The sequence below is a fragment of the Semicossyphus pulcher genome, unplaced genomic scaffold (assembly GCF_022749685.1).
Source record: "Semicossyphus pulcher isolate SPU_LCO1_2020_fin unplaced genomic scaffold, fSemPul1.0.p SCAF_18, whole genome shotgun sequence".
Classification (NCBI taxonomy): domain Eukaryota; kingdom Metazoa; phylum Chordata; class Actinopteri; order Labriformes; family Labridae; genus Semicossyphus; species Semicossyphus pulcher.
Genome location: NW_027211691.1, coordinates 4,629,352 through 4,647,787, shown reverse-complemented (window position 1 = coordinate 4,647,787; position 18,436 = coordinate 4,629,352). Strand labels below are relative to the sequence as shown.

The following is an 18,436-nucleotide window of genomic DNA, read 5'->3' as shown; positions in this document are numbered from 1 at the left end:
TATTTAGGACAAGGGTACGGCTATTTAAGGGAGGGGGAGGTTCCCTCTGCCCAGAAAAGAGAAGCTTATTTTTGGCCCACATTCTCTGCATCTCCCATCTTGGTCCACAGTGTTCTTTTCGGAATATAAAAGTACTATGAAGATAAGTTCAGTCAAAATTGTGTTTATATGTTTTATCCTTGTTAACGTGCTACAAGACATATCAGGGACAACATCAGCAGTCATCTCCATGGCTGGGCCTGTCTGCTTTTAACCTGCAGTGTACCAAGGACAGGCTGAACAACACGTTTTCAGATTGGCAGGGTTTGAGACGTCACAAACCTAAGGAGCCAATCCTGTTAATGGACAGGGTGACACTATGCATATCGTTATGTGTAACCTATGGCAACCACTTCGGTGATGGGCGAGCCAGCTGTAACCGTCATCGTAATGTTTGCAAACTCACTACTGACTACTAACGTTAACGTTACTACTACTAATAACTACATTTCAAGCTAGCTAAGTTTCAACAAGTTGCCACTAAACGATGGCAGAGACGTGTTTTGTTTTCGTGACGGAGGGGGCGGTTGGGAATGTGCATAGTGGGCAGGGACTATGCAGAGTCTGGAATTTTTAATGAGGGAGAAGGAGGAGATGACTTGGGAGGATTTTTACGAGGTAATTAAATGTATTTTGCAGAAAAAAACATATCAGACACAATTTAATATTTCAAGCAGAGCATTTTATATGTCTTAAAACATGACTGGAGCTGCTCTTAAATGTTTCCTACCTTGAAGCAGTGTAAAAGAGGCTTTAGATGGACAGGATCACAGAGGCATAAACAAAGTAAATGTAGTAGCCCTTTTTACACTGCCAGTTCAAGGCGGGATTATTACGCATTATGTAAAACGCACAGAGGCGGAATGGTGGAGCCGGCCGGGTGGAACAGCACCATGTGTGTAGGTGAAGCATGCACATGCATCCGCAACGGCAGAATGCTATGTAAAAACACACAGTGGGTTGGCTATATGCTGGCGTTGCCTTGTCCAATGTAAAATGGCAAAGGCTGCATAACATAGAGAAACTTCGTTGCGACGCTTTGGCAGAACTGCAGTGTAAAAAGGGCGAGTGTGTACTTATAGACCAGGCAGCAAGGTTGTGAGAGGACATCCAGCCTGTCCAGTCTCAGCTAGCAGTCTCATTGCAGCTGTCTGTCGGTACCTTTTCCTCTCTTGATCAGGTAGAACTGTGCTGAACAGTAAACCTGTGACTGATTCTGAAAGTGTTGTGTGTCTGGACTATTGCTACAAGCCTGTAATTTCACCCCTCAATTGTGCCAGCATCCTCAAATGTGTCTTCATGCTCGTTCTTTCTTGCACCATTTTACGGTCGTGAGCGGTTTCAAAGTAGCCTTTGTTTTAATAGCAGACTGAATGAATCATTACTTCATTCAAAGCCACACTCATCACTGTGGCTTCTATCAGCAGGCTTCATCTCTCTAATGGAGGATGCAGTTATGTTAGTGTGAATGGTTTCATAATGATCATGAACTACTAAAACACTATCAAACAAGTGCATTATTCATGGCTGCACCCTGAGAGTACTCGTGTATAGATAAATGTATTACCTCTGGTTGTCCTCGCTGATCGTTGCTCGAGCAGCGACGCTGAGCTTTTCCTCGTTCTGCCACTTTGTTTATTTGCTTTAAGCTACGAGCAGCCGCGCTGGCCTTATTTTGCCCTTTTTCACCCCGTAATGTGGGCCTGGCAGCGCGCTAAGGCAGGTCTGCAGCTACACTCCAGATCCAGTTGGACACGCTAAGCCCTCTACAGCTCACAGGAGACCTCTAAATTACTGCTTTTCACGAGCAGAAAAGCACCTCACATGTTTGAGGAGGATTTGAGGAGATTTTTTTTCTTTGTTGCCGTTATTTTTTTTTCTGTCTCGGCAGCAACTACACACACGAGCACACAAAAATGGTTTGTACATCTGATATCTTTGCTGATGCTGTCTTGAAACTAGAAATAAAATACTCACGTGTAAGCACCACTCCAGTATTACTTCATGTTTTTTCCTACTCAGGGAAATATACCCTCACATTTTGAACGGTATGAAAGCGGCTAACCTTGGCAAAGATACTCGAGAGGCTTAAGGTTAATGCTAAACTGCTGTAATCCCTGATTTTGTTGGTTTGAGAGCAGAGATAGCAATGGTTCAGCATGTACCTGTCAGTGCTAAATGATTGCTTATTTCCTGCCAGAGATGAGGGGGGTGAGGTGGAGTAATAGCAAGCAGCTGCCTCAGCTGGACCTTACCTTTCTGTTCTGTCGGCCTGCATGCCAAAACACCTACTTCTGCGCTGCCTGCTCATGATAGCAACTGCTGTAGGTGGCGTGTAATCAGGATGAAGTACCAGAAAAAGCTTGATCCACCTTGATGAGTGCTAACTTCCTGTGAGGCGATGTTGGGAGGAAGAATTACGAGCGAATGAAAAGCGTTATTGTTTGTCCAGCTCCCTCACTCACTCACTCACTCAACGCCCGCTGCTTATGACAATCCTTTTTATTCTTCCTGCTGCGGCTTTCTTTTGTGATTAGCTAAATGCTCCATCGATCCGCCAAGTTGAGGCACCCGGAGCGGAGGGAGCCATATTTATCACACGGTGAGAGGAGCACGCAGGATGTTGCGCCGGCTGTCCCTCTTTCATTGGAAAACGATAAACATAAATCTGTGGAATGTGTCCGTGTGATATAAGTCTACCCCGGACTGTAAGGGAGGAGGAGGGGGGTTTAGGCCTGATCTGCTCCCTTTTCCTCAGGCGGTAGAATTAGAGAGCCGGAGCTCTATGGGGTTTGCTGACATTTGAGGAAAAAAAAAGCCCACCTTCAGCAAAGACACACTTGCAAATCAGTGACACAAGTGCAGGATTGGTGCTTTAAAATGAGAGCGAGGATGTGAGGGCTTCTGAGGAGGCCCCTCAGCAATGCAGAGGGACTCTGCATAGGGCAAGGCTTCTCCCTGTGAATCACAGCTAATTAACGAAGTAATTAAGATCAGAATCTCCGCTCTGAGAAGGACTCTAAATTGTCTATACATTCAAATAGGCCATCAAAAGGAAATCCCTTCCATTCATGAAAGGGTAAAATTAAAGCGTTCAGACCCTTTCCTCTCTATTATCCCCGCCGTGTGTCACACAAGGGACATCTGTTGAAAAGAGCAAGCCAATGTTATGGTGAGTTAAAGCCCCCTCCGCTCCATCAGAAGCACTGTTCATAATGCATTCGCTATACATATTTCAGCCTGAGTGAATTTATTTCAATAAATAATGTCACTCCAAGGACGCGCTTCGATCTTTCCGCCGCAGCAGCGCTGACTGTAAGCCACACCATATTGTTATCTCATTCCTCTTGTGGCGTATGATAGATTAACAAACAGTTTATAAGCAGGACACTGAGCATGTCCGCACTTTTATCATCACTGCACACTGCCAAAATCGCCTCTCTGTATGATGGATGTATTTTCCACTTTTATTCTGCTGCTACAAGCTGCAAGGATATCTGTGTGTACGACCGTAATGTTGGAGCTTACAGAGGTTCTTGTATAGCGGAGGCGATTTATGGCTGGGATTAAGTCCAGCGGGCTTTTTCTGGTTCGCTGCTGTCATCTTCTTTGTGGAATCTTTGAGTGCAGCATCTATTCTATGAAATCTTCTTGGGACTCTCTTATGTCATGTAAACAGTCAGTGTCTCAGTCAGAGAGTCGACACCACAGTTCTTACCCCCCCGATCCCACAGGATCCGTTTCCAGCGCGTTCCGTCTGCATCGCATTTCTGGTCCGTCAGCGGCTTAAGCCCTCGCCCACAGGAAGCGTGTCTGGTCCGCAGCGCAGCGGAGCGCTGGTCCAAGCAGCTGGATTTGCGAGATCGCAAGATCACAAGATCGCGGGAGAACTGCATTATCGCTCGAGAATTGAGAAATCACGCAATAACATCAATGTTAGCAGAGCAACACACAAACTACAGTTCAGTTTGCACATCCGAGGTTGATTATCTGCTCATTTAGAGATCATTCCGTGATTTTTGTGCTTCAACCATGGAGGAGTACACTACTTAATTAAAAGTGTTCTTTTTTCAGTGTGTTGATCTTAAAATAAACGGAAAAAAACGGGAGTCTGTACCGGTCTGAACATGGTGTTTTATTTTGAAATAACTGGATGCTGTATGCTGTTTTCATGTGTGACTTCCTGTTTGGAATGATCTGCTCTGTTCAGCTTGACGCGTGTTTGAAGCGGCCTCCGTCAGAAATAGACCCGACGCGTATCTTTAGCGGAGCAGAGCGGAGACACGCTTCTGGGACGCGCCGGAGACGGACCGCGGCGCGTGCTGTGGAATCACTATCATTGACTTGAATGGGCGCGATCGACTCTGGAGGTCGAGGCGCACACAGAACACACCAGAGACAGATCTTGTGGAATCAAAGGGTTAGTCACTACTAGAGGCATACATCAGTTAATACAGCAACAGTAGTTAGCACGATCCTTTCTAGCCAGCAGTGCGGCTCGCTTCTTTATCATTACCTTTCTCACAGACATGTATGCTCACCAGAATATGAACCCAGACATTTTACAAGCAGCTTCGCTTACATTATGTTTACATGCACACAATCAGGTCTGCCCTTTAAAACTGGTTAGCAAAAGTGGAAGCTAAGTTAGCTTCCACTTTTCAGTCTGGTGTTTCGACACTTTGATCTGTTTGTAGACTTTTTACAGCATCTTTTCCTGACATGATTGTGCTGCTGATTACTTACAGTGCACGTCATCTTTTTACCGATGTTACTAGATGATGATTTCATCAAGTGCCTCACTTTAACATGTAGTATTTGGCATTATGTTTTCTCCCCTTCGAGCCCAACAAGTCGAATTATATTTAATAAAAACTCTTCATTTCAGGCGAGGCGGGGCAGCTCTTCTGTAGAAATGCTGGGGAAATCCATGCACAGGAAACCACTGAAGTGAGCTTTTATACTGCATCTGTAAACCCATCACATTACCAGGTAACCTTTGCCAAACATCAGTACAGGACTAGATTTCCCCTCTGATTGTTGGGACGGATGAATCGGTACGATATTAATCTCCCTGAAACTGCTGCAGTCTGAACCCGGCCCTTATTTCAGAAATCAGGCAGGAGATCAGACAAACATAAATAAGTCTTATTTGGAACCATGACTTTATTATGTAAACTGTACATGTGTCACATGTTGGGGTTTAACAGCAAAAGCATTTGTCTTGAAACGTTTGGAGGAGGGCGTTTGGTTTAAGAGAAAACAACCCAAAAGTGACTCAAAATTTGAGCCGGACTTTGGATGACATCACTCTTTGTAATATCTCTGATCTCATCCTTAACAGTATTTTCTTCTCTGCCTCAAGTTGCCATGCCAAGCAAACTTACAAATACCCATTATTACACATTGCCTATGCAATCAGCTATCTCCAGAAGGAATCTAACAGGAGAATCAGGGTACCCTAATCCTCTGTACAGAACAAAGCAAACCTGGTTTCCTGTTTCCATGACGTTTTAGAAACCAGCTTCCAAGAGTAAACAGGCTGTTACCCAGGTATTTAAGTGCATAAACAGCAACAACTGCTGAGGATCAAAATCAAGTCTTACAGTGTGGTTTCCTTTACAGTCATCATAGCATCACAAGGCTCCTGCTTGATGCTTAGCCCTGTTTGGTGCTCCCCCTGTGTACATGTGTTTGTAGAGCTCTTTCTGCACAGCTGGGTCACAGGACAGTGCAGGAACAGTCCTCTTACAGTGGGACTGACTGGCTGATAAGTGTTTTCTGCTCAGGGTACAAAGCAAACCCCTGTTTCCTGAGCTGTCTTGTGCAATTTGTGCTGAGCTCAGTGCAGAGCCAGAACATTTCCACTTGTGTTTCACCTCCAGTCTATAAACTGTGGCGAAAGATACACCAGGTCAGGCAAGAGATGGGGAAATTCAAACGGAGTCTATGTTGAGCTAGAGGCCACTTACGCTTTTTTCAGTGCTTTTCTTGGATTGCATTTGACCCCCGGGTCTTCACACATCACCTTTCTGAAGGCTGATGTAGGTAGAAAAGTGGAAGTGATTCTTTTCAGGTTCTTAAAAAGTCTTGATGTGAACTGGCTAAATTTAGCATTTGTTAGGACCTTCCATACCTATAAATGCCAGCCGCCTCTCTTTCATGCTACAGTAAAAACCGGTCCCAAAACCAAAATCACTTCCTGTTCTCTTTCCTCTCGGGCAGGAAGGGGTTACTCTCCATGTTTCCTGTCCAATTCCCCAGAGCTCCAGCTACGTTCTGATTGCCTTCTTGATGTTAAACATTCCCAGGCTCCTATAACCTTCTAGCTTGCCTCAGCCGTCCAAGAGCTGTCCCAGGTGAACGAGTGGGCGAGCCTCCTGTTTTTTAAGGATAAAAATCTCTACAATTTTTTCTTTTTCTCACAGGGGGTGGGAGATATGGGGACTGGAGGGGCAGGGAGCCGTGTGATGGGAAAGCATTCTTTCTTTGCATTCCGTTTAGTTGGCGTAAGGCTGTGGGAAAGTATGTTTTCCCCAACCATGGTTCATTTGAAACTATGTTTCTTGTGTGAGCCGTCTGTACTCAAGCTGAAGGCTTAACTTTGAAAAGGCATCAAGACGGAACTCATTGGAAACGTCTTTTAACAGGATCCTGTTAAAATCGATCTAAAATTAAAGCTATAAAAGCTACAGCATTGATTTTGCGACAGAAAGCTAAGGCTCTAACCTTGAGCATCATCATGTTGTACATTTGTTGATGACGTCATTACGTTACCTGCAGTGTAAAGCAGGTGTTCAGTGCGTGGGCGGCTGTGAACTGGCCGCAGGAGATCGTTTACATGGCTCTGTTTAAATCGATCTAAAATGAAAACTTCAACAGCCAAAACTTTCATTATTTTGGAACAAAAAGTCTTCTATGTTTCTTGCCATCTTGTGAGTTTGTTGATGTTACGTTACGGGCTGCAACAATATGACCGCAGGAGATTGTTGTTTACCTAGTTCTGTTTAAATTGATCTCAACTATTAACCAGGCTAGTTTGAGCATAACTTGTAGGCTACCTATTATAGGTTGTAATAACCACAATAAGCCAAAATACCAGTGCAAACATTGTTGTTTCTATTGTAGATGAAAATATAAGAATGCCTAACAAATCACTACAGTAGCATTAAGAAATCTGTTGTTTATGTTCTACTTGCATAAAATGTAAGCTTAGGTCGTGCACGTTCAAGAGACATTAAGCGTTTGAAAATACTCCCATAAATCCCAGTGAGCAAAAATACCAATGGAGCCACTTGTGGACCATTTCTATTGCCGAGTACAAAGGGTTAAAGTGTGATGAAATAAATAAATGTGAGTCAGTCATCTTGAGGAACATGTTCCTGCAAGTCATATTTTCTGGATATAGAGGTTAGCACTTTCCTTTCAAACGTCATCCCCTTATTTTTTCTTCCGTGACTCCTTCCCACTCACTTCCTTCTCTCCCGAGACACCTGATCGACGGCTGAGTTATGTTATCTCGTCTGAGTCAGCCGAGCCTTCACATCAGTCATAAAACAAACGGGATCCAGATTGAACCAACATGCCTGCGTGGAGGCTGCAGTGTGGATGTGACCCAGGAGCAGAGCTGGGCCAAGCCGGACTATATTTAGCCCCAGCGATGCTCAGGCTAATTGCCCTCCCAGGCCTAATCATTTCCAGGCTCTGCAGCTCACAAACGACTGGAGGGGAGGCCAAACTCCCACTAACCTCATGTTAAAGAGATGTCAGCATCAATGGGGCTGTCAGAGCGCTGCACAGACAAGACAAATTAGCACAATATCCTTCCTCTTGTATGCCATTAGATGCTCTGTAAGCCGATTGGACTGGAGAGTCAAGTATTAGTGTCTGCTGTAGTGTATTAATTGAATATGTTTTCCTGCTGCTGTATCAGTAATGTGAGGAGTCTTGGCAGCATCCTCTGCAAGCGACACTGGGGAGTTTGTCTGAACTCCATCCCTGCTTTTGAGCAAAAAGATAAATCCCTCCTCTGCTGCCTTCGACAGCCGGCTTAGCTTCTCCATGTGGGCCGAACCTGCACGACAAGAGAAAGGAACCAGTGCCCCCGCCCTGCTAAACTCTCCTCGGCGTTGGTGGGAAAGTTTACTTTGTAGTATTTTGTTTTCACTCCCCCTCCTTGCATGAGTTCCTGTCCGTGTCCAGTCACGCCGCTTCCTGTGAGGTTCCTGTCCCCGGGACTTGCCCAGGTTGGGCAGTGGGCACATGAAGGCCCAGGTCAGGAGGGGATGGTAGGATGAACAGGTCGGGTTGCCTCATGCTTCCTTCCTGGTCTAGGCACGACGGAGAACTGGATTTTCCAAGGCCTGTTCCATTCTGAACACCTGCAGTGAGACCAGGTGCCCTGCAAATCCTGGAAATGATGATATCAAACACTTCTATTGTCCATCAGGGGTTGACAGACGGGTGACACATGAAAGGAACAACCTGATCGAGATGAACTCTTCCAGGATGACAGTGCACTCATCCATCTCCAACATGGCTGACACGTTGAACGGCCTTTTCTTTAGCATTTTAAAGTTTCTCCCTCCTGACAGATTGAGGCCCTTCCTCTCTTCATGAATACGGTCTCTGAAATTCAATGCAGCATTGAGTCTCAACAATGTGGATCATGTCACAGAGATTTGGTGGTGATGACGGGCTTGCTGGGATTATCTGGATCTTTGTGATTGTTTGCTTCTTCAGGCTACTTGGACAGCGAGAACCTTTGGTGAACTTACTGTTTACACGCTGTCACTTTTCCAATAACTTCAGCGTTATTTGTTGATGCTATTTGCTGACCCACAGGGACTAACATGATGGTGGAGTTATAATCAGAGAAGAGTTATCTGATATTTGAGAGAAGTTAACTCAGCCTCGGTTGTATGAGGACAACTCCGTATTATTTTCCATCTGTTGTGTTGCTGTATACACCCTAATTGGGCCAGAAATAGAAGAAGTATCGTGAAATACAAGCTTGCCTCCTCAAGAAACTCACTTACATATCTTTTGGTCGTAGGCTGTTGAGTCAAAAGGTGAGCAGAGAGCCAGAGGCAGAGGGAGAGAGAAGAAGTGAACTGTGTTTGTCAGCTTTTTAAACCCTGAAATTGATTCTTCTTCTTCTGCGCTCTTTATTCTAATGACAAGCTAATCCCCCTCTCCTGTTTCCCTCTGTTATAAATAGAGCCTCTTATTTCCCCGCTCCGGCGTGCGGCTGCTTCTGAAAATTAGCACTCATGATGAGTCTGCGCTCTCAGCAATCAATTTGCCACACTAAGTCCCTCCAAAAAGGTTACCTGTGGCAACAGAGGCCCGGTCACGTAGAGCCGCCTCTCCTGCCAGCTAGTTAAATAAATGGCTCCGTGTGGAGAGTCAGCTGAATGAAATGTCAAAATATTGATGCTGAATAGTTATGTGATTTCAGGGCATTCGTCACAGGGACAGGGTGGGGGGGGCTGGTGGAGGTGTTGCAGGGATAAAGGGGGCGTGTCCGCCTCAGGGCTGCTTTAATGATATTAGTAGAGATCTGCTTATTTATGAGGCTGTAAGTTATTCATGCTCAGCACCGGCTATCCGTCACAGCTATATTGGTTTACTGCAGCCTGCAACAGTCAGAGCTAAGTAGTGCTTATCTGAATATCTTATTTAAATACTTTGTTCATCCAGTCCTTTAATATCTAATTTGGATCCTAACGCAGGTTTAAATGCTGAATATTAGCCCTGACCTGTGAAGAGACAGGTTTTTAGCAAGGCTTCATTGAAACACGAGCCAGCCAAGGACTTCCACGACAAGCTGAGGACAAAAAGTGGCATTGGACCTTTGACCTTGCAATCTCTCCATGTGCAAACGGGAATGCTTCATGTTTCACTGTCAGTAAAATGTAAAAACATGGTCCCTTTTTTTTAAATCAAATTCCTGAAACAAAATGTCAAATATGGGTATTTTAAAGGGGACGTAATTTAGCTATGCAATCAATGTTCTATTATTCTAATGTGTTTTTGAATCATGTTGGTAAAGCTCCTCTCCTTCCTCCTGAAACCAACAAGCCGTTTTGCCATTCAATGGTCAGACCGTAGCCACAATTGGAGGACAGTATTTGGAGTGACCACGTGGGGGAGGGGCTGCAAAGTTGTAGAAAACATGGCTGCTCTAGGATCAGTTATTCGGCCGTATATATACGAGCCCAAATCGCCAGGAGGTATGGAAATGGTCAGTTGAAATCTTGACAACGACTTGACTACAAGTTAGTGCAAGAAGGCAGCCTGAGGTGAAGGACGATTGGTCGATTTCAGCCAAAGCAAGGTTCTACATAGAGACCTGCAGCTGTTCTGAACGGCCCACTTCAGAGGCGACCTTTTTAAAAATGTAATTCTGGAAAAACACGGAATTATGACGTTTTTCACTGTGAACAATAAACACCCAAAAATGTGAAACCCATGCAAAATATGAGAATATCCATTTAAAAGAAATGGCCCCTTTAAGGGCCTGATCAGACAGAATGCGTTTTAGCAGGTGGGGGCTTTTTTGTCATTGTTTTCAATGACTCTTTCTGCACGTTGCTTTTGCATTGCAGAGCGCCTCACGTTTATCCGCTCTGTGCGCCTTGTGTTTTTGAGGAAACGCCCTGAGGGCCTCGAGTTGAAAAAACTTCACCTTAAAGCAGAAAAGCGCCCAACGTCATTTTCTGTTTTTTTTCTGATTGTCCAATCGGATGAAAGGAGAGGCGGGCCTTCTGTCAGTTTACAATACACCGGTTAGGTTAATGACAGCTAATGATTGCCTTAACAACAGTAGAAAAAAGGCGCAGCGAGCTGCTATATTTTCTACCGTCGGCTTCAACAAAAAAGGCATGGCGGTGCGCCTCACGTTTGCAAAACGTGTCTGCTCTGTCTGATTGGGTCCTAAGTCAGGAGAAAAATTGCAATGTATTATATATTTCAACTATTTTGGCCACATGTTGTCACAGCTTGGCGGCTATTCAACACATAAGAACGTAGCCTGTAGAAGAAGCAACCTAGCTGGTAACTGTGTGTTTTCTCAGTGAACTGATTAACCGATTAACTGATTATTTCATTGGTCTGAAACATGTGGATCTGTCTTTCCCGAAGCCCTGGATGACGGGCTCCAATGTCTTATTTTGTCCCCAGCCCAGTTATTCAGTTTCCTAACATAAAGGAGGAACAAAACTAGAGAACATTCCCTTTTAACGAGCCGAGCTTTCATTCTGAAAAAATGCTCAAACCCCTCAATTGTTGTTAAATGTAGCTGTTCTCCTGACTGTGGAGCCCTGCTGATGATGACTTCATGTTGCACTGTACGATACATCCATGGAATTGGAGAGGACACACACACCACCACGTTGTTGTATGTGTGTGTGTGTGTGTGCTGGTGTCGGTGACTGGGCAGGTCTCGTGTGTCTGGCAGGCTGCGGGGTCTCTGGGTTGCTCTGATAGCGGCTGTTCCTTTGAGGCCCCGACATGCTGAGGATAACGACACCAGCCTCGTCCAGAGTCTGATCTCAGGCCAGCGAGAAGCGATCCAGCGTTTGAGCCGCCAGGACCTGGGCAGAATAAAGATGCACCCGTGGTTGATTGGTTGAACACATCATCAGACGTGTAACACAGGTTTGATAGCTGATAGCAGCCCCCCCCACCCCCTCGCTCTGGCACACAACGCTGCCTGGATGCACCCTCGCCGAGTGAGCCCACCCTCCTCGTCTCCCTCGTCTCCCCTTGATCTGCCTCAACTGGCTCCTCTTTCCCCCACGGTTCCCCTCTGTTCTTTCTGTGTCTCTCCCCCCGAAACCCGTCTTTCTTCTTCGCCTGCTCCCCTCCCAGTTCCTCGTCAGATCCACAGGGCCAGATTTTTATCGCTTTTCTGCGAGTCCTGCGAGGGGAACCTTGAGGGTCTCAGTGGGATCAATTTAAAAGGGAAGCGCTTGTCTCTCCTCCTCTCCTTGGCCCTCTCGGCTGATTGGGTCCGCTCGCCAGGAACTCGCAGGCTTTTGATCTCAACAACCCCCCCTCCCCTCGTCGCCCCCACCCACCCAAGCTCAAAGTTTTTGTCGGAGCTCGGCTTAAAAAAGAAATGTGTTCCACTTTCTGAGAAATGTGGGCCCCATCCCCTTTCTCTGCACCTGTGAGAGATGGAGTAAAAGTTTTGTAAACCCACTGGGTGGTACGAACAATCTATGGCGTGATTGACTTCTCTTTGAAGATGTGAGAGCGATCCGTCTCTTCAGGTGGAGGTGCACGGAAGAGAAACCTGCGCTCCTAGGGCAGCTCGCTCCAACAACTGGTGAGAAGTTGCTGGGAGGTGCGATGCATAATTCACACAGCGTCTCTGATATAAAGGAGAGTAAGGTACGAGGTGGTGCCCCGGGAGCGTTCCCATGCTGAGCGGTGTGGAAGGTGCTCCCTCCTTTGTACGACATGAAGGAACAGTGACCCTGCAGCTAGAGGGACTACATTAGACTACAATACCCAGGCGGGGAGGGCTGTGTCCAGGGTGTAATGCTTTTGTTGGAAACCTGGAGCACTGTTTAAGGATAGAAAGACTTTTGGGTCTTATTTTGGTGGTTTTGGCCATCGTTCGGTTATGATTATTTTATTAATCAGATTTGGGAACATGGTACCAACAAAGTCTTAAAATGATTCCAAAGAGTTACACAAATTGAAGTGGTAATCTCGTAGATCTCAGTTTTGTTCTTTGGCGGCACCTATGGCGATAAACAGTGATTGCTGGAGCACACTTCCCAGATATCCAGACAGTGCTGCATGCTAGACGTCCACGGTTTGCTCCGGTTGAAACTCTTGATTTTCCTGGCTGACGGTCGCTTTCCTTTATAGACTGTTTGCTTCATCTGAGCGTCGAATTTGTTTCTTTTTCTTTGGATTTTCACTTATTTTTGAAGTTGTATCTGTAGTCATCCATCTTTTCTTTCTCTGTTGAACACTTGCAGAGAGCGGAAAAGCAGCCGCGTAGCTCCGCCTACCCTCTCTGACAGACCAACCACTGCTGGGTGATTTAAACGCGTCACTAACTGGGCGCCACTTGTGACTTTTTCCACGGAAGTCGCACCAGACAGCCAGTCTGTAATACTGCAGATGGAAAGGCTTTCATCAGTGGGCCATAGGCTCAATCACCGTCGTACCGAAGCATATAGACACCCACGCTATATCCTCGATAGATTGATGCACCTATTTATGAAACTAACACCCAGGTTGTAATAAAACATGAATATGCAGGTTTAGCTCTGTTTGTGCAGCAATCAGTGAAAGTTACTCAGCATATGATTATGCGAGTTTGTTGTGTAACTGTTTTTTTCTTGTGGATTGGGCAGTAAAAAAAACAGTCAGTGTTTGGACAGGAGCCAGGGTCCTCACCCTCCTCCTCCTCCTCCTCTTCCTCTTCATCTCTCTCCTGCCAGGTCAGTGGAGGTCAAACAGGAGTTTTTCTTGTCCTACCTTACTGACCTCTCCTCTCTTGGGAAAACTCCAGTCACGACTCTGGATTAAAATTCCTGGTAAATTTAGCCGGAGCCGGCCACAGTATCTCACTCTTTTGTTTTCTCAGGCCGTATCAAGAGAACACAAACCTATATCTTCCCTGTTTGGTGGAATAAACTTTTCTCAGCCGCTGAGCTGCTCAGAGAGGACCTGAAAGTTTAAGGTGGATCGGTTCTAGCATCTTGTCGTTTTTAAAGCCAAGTACCCCTTATTTTTAAGGCTCTTGGGTCCCTCGGTGATGACATCATCGGTGTAGTTGTGCACTAATTGAGGTTTAATGCTAGAGTAGAGCGAGCAGGGCTGTAATTTTCCCGCCCCGACCTGGAATAGAGACGACAGCTTTTCATGTGGTCCGGGCTAATTTAGGTTGCAGTGCTGCAGCTGTGGGACACCTCACACTTTTGTGTTTCTCATTCTGCCTGGGGATTAAAACGTATGGAAAAAGCAGCTTGTTTATAATGTGATATAAAGAACTTAGAGTAGAGCTGATGAATAAAGTCAGTAAACTGTTGCTGAGACATTAGAAGACTTTTTTGTCCAACAAACTGACATGTAAATTTGACTTCAAAAGGTTTTGGTAATATTTTTCCACTGCTTGTTGTAAAACCACCAAAGTTCTTAAGTCTTGAAGAAATAAATCTCTCCCCCCACCACCCCCTTCTTAAATACTGCACTCCTTCTGAATGTAAAGCCGCATACGTCAGCCTAACACAATGCGGTGTATATAGGCCTCTGTAGGCGGAGTAGGAGGAGTACGAGCGTGAAGACCGAGCTGCTGTAATATGCAGAAAGGCTCTCTGTATCTCATTATGAGTGTGTGTCCACAGAGCCTGGGCGTAATGACATTCATCCTCCCATCAAGGCAAACACACAAACACAGAGCTCTACCTGCTCTTTATCCCCTCCGCCATATCAGAGCCTGTATAAACATCAGGCCGTTTGAAGTGGAGAGCCTTAATCACAAGTGTAATCATTGACATTGCTCGGAGCTTACTGGCCTCGGAGAGGAGGGGCAGGAGACCGAGGTAAACGCCAAGGCCCCAAAGAGACACCTGATAGCAGCAGAGGGGCAGACGGGCCTTTCAGAGGACAGTTACACAGAATGGACACAGCGTTATGATGCTTTTTTATTCGACTTCGGAAAGCAATGTTATAGCAACTGCTATCACTAAACCAAACTAGCTGTCTTTGTCGGATATGATAAGCTTTTTACAAACTGTCAACTGTCTTAAAGAAGACATGCTTTTATTTTAATAAATGTAGCAGTAAGTAAGGCAGCTCAATAATGACTTGTGAAAATGATACGTTTACCTTTACTAAAGTTTACATGTCTATATCTGTGGAATATGTCACTGGCCAAAAATTTCTTCATATTTCAACTGAACACTTAATAGATAATACGTAATAGATTCAGATTTCCGTCTAAACTGAATTTACATTAAATCTATTCTTGACAGCCATTATCAAAGGTAAAGGCTATGTAAAGAATCAGGGCAAACAGCAGCTCCACAGCAGGGCTGCAGCTAAGACGCTGCCTGTCTGGACACAGCGGCCATAGGAAGCTGCAGCAGTTTGGTGAGGCAGCCTTTACACACAGGTAGGAGAAGACAGAGTGTCACTCCAGCAAAAAAATAAGACACAACTCCAAATGTTCCTTAAATCAGCATCTCTCTCTTCATGTCATGTCCAGCAAAATCCAGATGTGAGACCCACTTAAAACCTACTGAATGTGATCAAGAGGAAGATGGACGGTCACAAGTTATCGAACAAAGACGAGCTGCTCCAAGAGCGGCCTAACGTCACCCAACAGCGCTGTGACAGACTGGTGGAGAGCATGCAGAGATGCATGAATGCTGTGATTAATAACCAGGTTATTCCATCAAATATTGATTTCTGAACTCTTCCTGAGTTAAAACATTAGTATTCTGTTGGTTTAAACATGAACACAAACTTGTTTTCTTTGCTTTATTTTAGGTTTGATAAACAACATAACCAGTCGTCATTTTCTGCAAATAAAAGACCTCAATGAGGATTTTTTTGTTCATCTAAGAGATACACAAACCTAGCTTTATGTTTTTTTCTCATTTGCAGTATCTAAAATGTTCGATTAAGGCCCCGAGTTATGATCTTTTTGGTTTCACTGTCGACATACAGATCTACAGAGAGAAAAATAAATTCAATCATTTTAATCAATATATGAAAAACAAATATACAAGTCTTCTTGTCTTCTTCTCATTAAGTCTTAACAACCTATGTCAGATGTCAGTGAGCCCGGCGAAGGCCTCCTCGGGAGCTGAGCTGGACAGTTTGTTCTGAGCACAGCGAGACCATGAGCGGGTGTGCACTGAACATCACTGTGTGTGAGAGGAAAGCAGCAGCAGCAGCTGTACGCTCCTTCTCTATCTAGTAGTAACCGTAAACAAAGTAAATTTGTTATCCGATGGTGAATAAAGTTGTTGCTGCCACATCCTGTCTCAAAGCATTATAAAATGCTGTGCAGTCTTGGTGTCTGATAAGCCTCCGATGCAGCCACTTGCGTTTTCCTTTCTGTCATCGCTTTCCTTTCCTGTGGTGGAGAAATCCCCTTGGTTTGAATCTACTGCGTTAACATGCCTTAAAAATTATCACAAGGCTGTTCCAAGTGCTACTGTTATACAACAGACAAATTATTTCTACAAAAACATGGCATAGAATATTCTAAAATACAAAATAATATGAATCAACCGTGCCGTTGCTAGATGAAGCGTTTGCGTTTTATCTTTTCAGCCGCAGACCTGTGCACAATGCCAGTGTGATTCACTGATACATGCTCAGTGCACAGCAGCAGAGGCACATGGACAAACTGAAACAGAAGCTGTTTGGTAGCAGGACGCTGCGATCGGTCCTCATGTGTGTGTGTGTGTGTGTGTGTGTGTGTGTGTGTGTGTGTGTGTGTGTGTAAATGAAAATAAGCAGTAGATGTCATTTTACATTGTGTATCAGAGCCTCTAATGTACAGTGGCCTCGGGGTGTGATTTAGAAATGAAAGAGCGTTTTGTGATTAACTCTCAGCACACACACACGCACACACACACACTGATCCCATTGTAGCAGTCGGGTCTAGCTGGCCTCTGCCCGGGCCAAAGCCTGTTAACTCCAATTCAGAGCGTAGAGGCTGGTAATGAGCACTGTCAGAGTTGACATAACAACCTCCCGCTCTGGGGCTGAACACTGGAGTCAGACACAGACAGAGAGAGAGAACGAGAGAGCGAGAGAGAGCAGGTTCTGTCTGCTGGGCTGATCCTGGGACTGTCTGAGAATTAACCATGAAACTCCCGGTCAGACTCGGCTGTGTTTTGGCTGAGTGCTGGACGTTTGCTCTCAACTCTAACGTGATAAAAGAGCAAAGGAAGCCCGACTTCCCTTTTAGATTTGAATGCACTTTATGTTTTTAACAGTTGCGGTTGGAATTCCAGGTTAATCATGTTAACTCAGATGGGTTCATAATAGACTCACAGCTTTTGCATATAATTCCCCTCATACCTGGAATGAGTCACACTGGCTTTGAAGCTTAAAACTTAAGCACCACGGGAGTTTTAAGTACCAGGAATTAAGTTTTATTTTCATGCAGTTTAGTAACTACTAACTTTGCACAGTTGAAAATAAATAGTCTTGCCCTCAATGGGATATTTGATTTTTAAATATTAATCGTACCCCCTTATTCACCTTTATTAATGTCTTATCTGAGCCGTGAGTACAGTTACAGTCAGGGGCATAAAGCAGCGTCAGTGACATTATACAAACGCGAGGTGCTCTGTGTATTTGTCCTCCAGGTTAATATCCACAACATTTGTTTTCTTCACAATATGCATCGTTCTATGTGTCCCCATCCCGGCTCATTAGCATCAGCTTGTTTAGACTGGATGACTTGCTGTGTTGTCTGATTTGAGTTCATGCAGCAAAAAAAAAACAGCTCTGCATTCCAGCATCGCGTGTCGTGGACTCCCATTTCTCAATAATTTATCCAGACAACTAGAATGATTATTCTATGAATATGCACTAAAAATTCCTTTCTTGTGCTCTTTCTCTCTAAGTTTGTGCATGTCAGAGAGTGTGTGTGTGTGTGTGCATGTGAGCAAATGTGTAGCTGTGTGCATGCAGCTCTTTTCCCCCTGAAACAAAGGAGGTGTCAGGGCGAATTAGCCCCCCTACGACTGAACGCCCAGAGAGCTTAGAGATGCACCACAGGTTCTGCTGAGTCGCACATGAGCCGCCGTGTCTGCCTCTTCCCCTCCGCTCCCCCTCCTCTCCACTCCTGAGTTGCTCTAACAAGGTTGTTGGAAGAGGATAAGGCGTGTTAAATGAATAATTTACACAGAAGAGCGCTCCTTATTTATTTAATACGGCTGGATCTGACTGAGTGGGCAGCCTGCGTCCCCAACTGCGGAGACACTGGCTAAACGAGCGCTTGCTCGGCTTAATGGAGGGCCAAAGCGACAGGCATTTAGAGAGCAAGGGGGTACATGAGAGAGAGTTTGTAAAGTGTGTGTGTATGTACGCTTGTGAAACAGGCCATGCAGAGCCCTGTTAGTGTGAATCTCGTCGCTGCTGCATATACTTTGTTGTAGCACCGCGTTACACCTTCCACCTTGATGTAGATAGATTACCTGGGAGACTCTTCGCCTATTTTAAAAGGCTTTCAGGAGATTCATCCTCCCACTAAAGCGCTGGAAATAATCTAGTTTGCTCTCTTGTTGATGCTAGTTTTTTTTTTTTTTCATCTCTCTCTGAGAACATATAAAAAACACAGCGCTACCGAGACAACAATTAACCAGCTAGCTGCTGCTGCTAACACTACCTCTTGACTTAATGC

The 18,436-nt window shown here is 45.0% G+C and overlaps 1 protein-coding gene across 2 annotated transcripts in view; it reads left to right on the top strand.

Moving 5' to 3' along the window:
• znf438 (zinc finger protein 438) overlaps nt 1-18,436 on the top strand; it is a 50,730-nt gene that overhangs the window by 10,371 nt on the left and 21,923 nt on the right. The window lies entirely within an intron of this gene.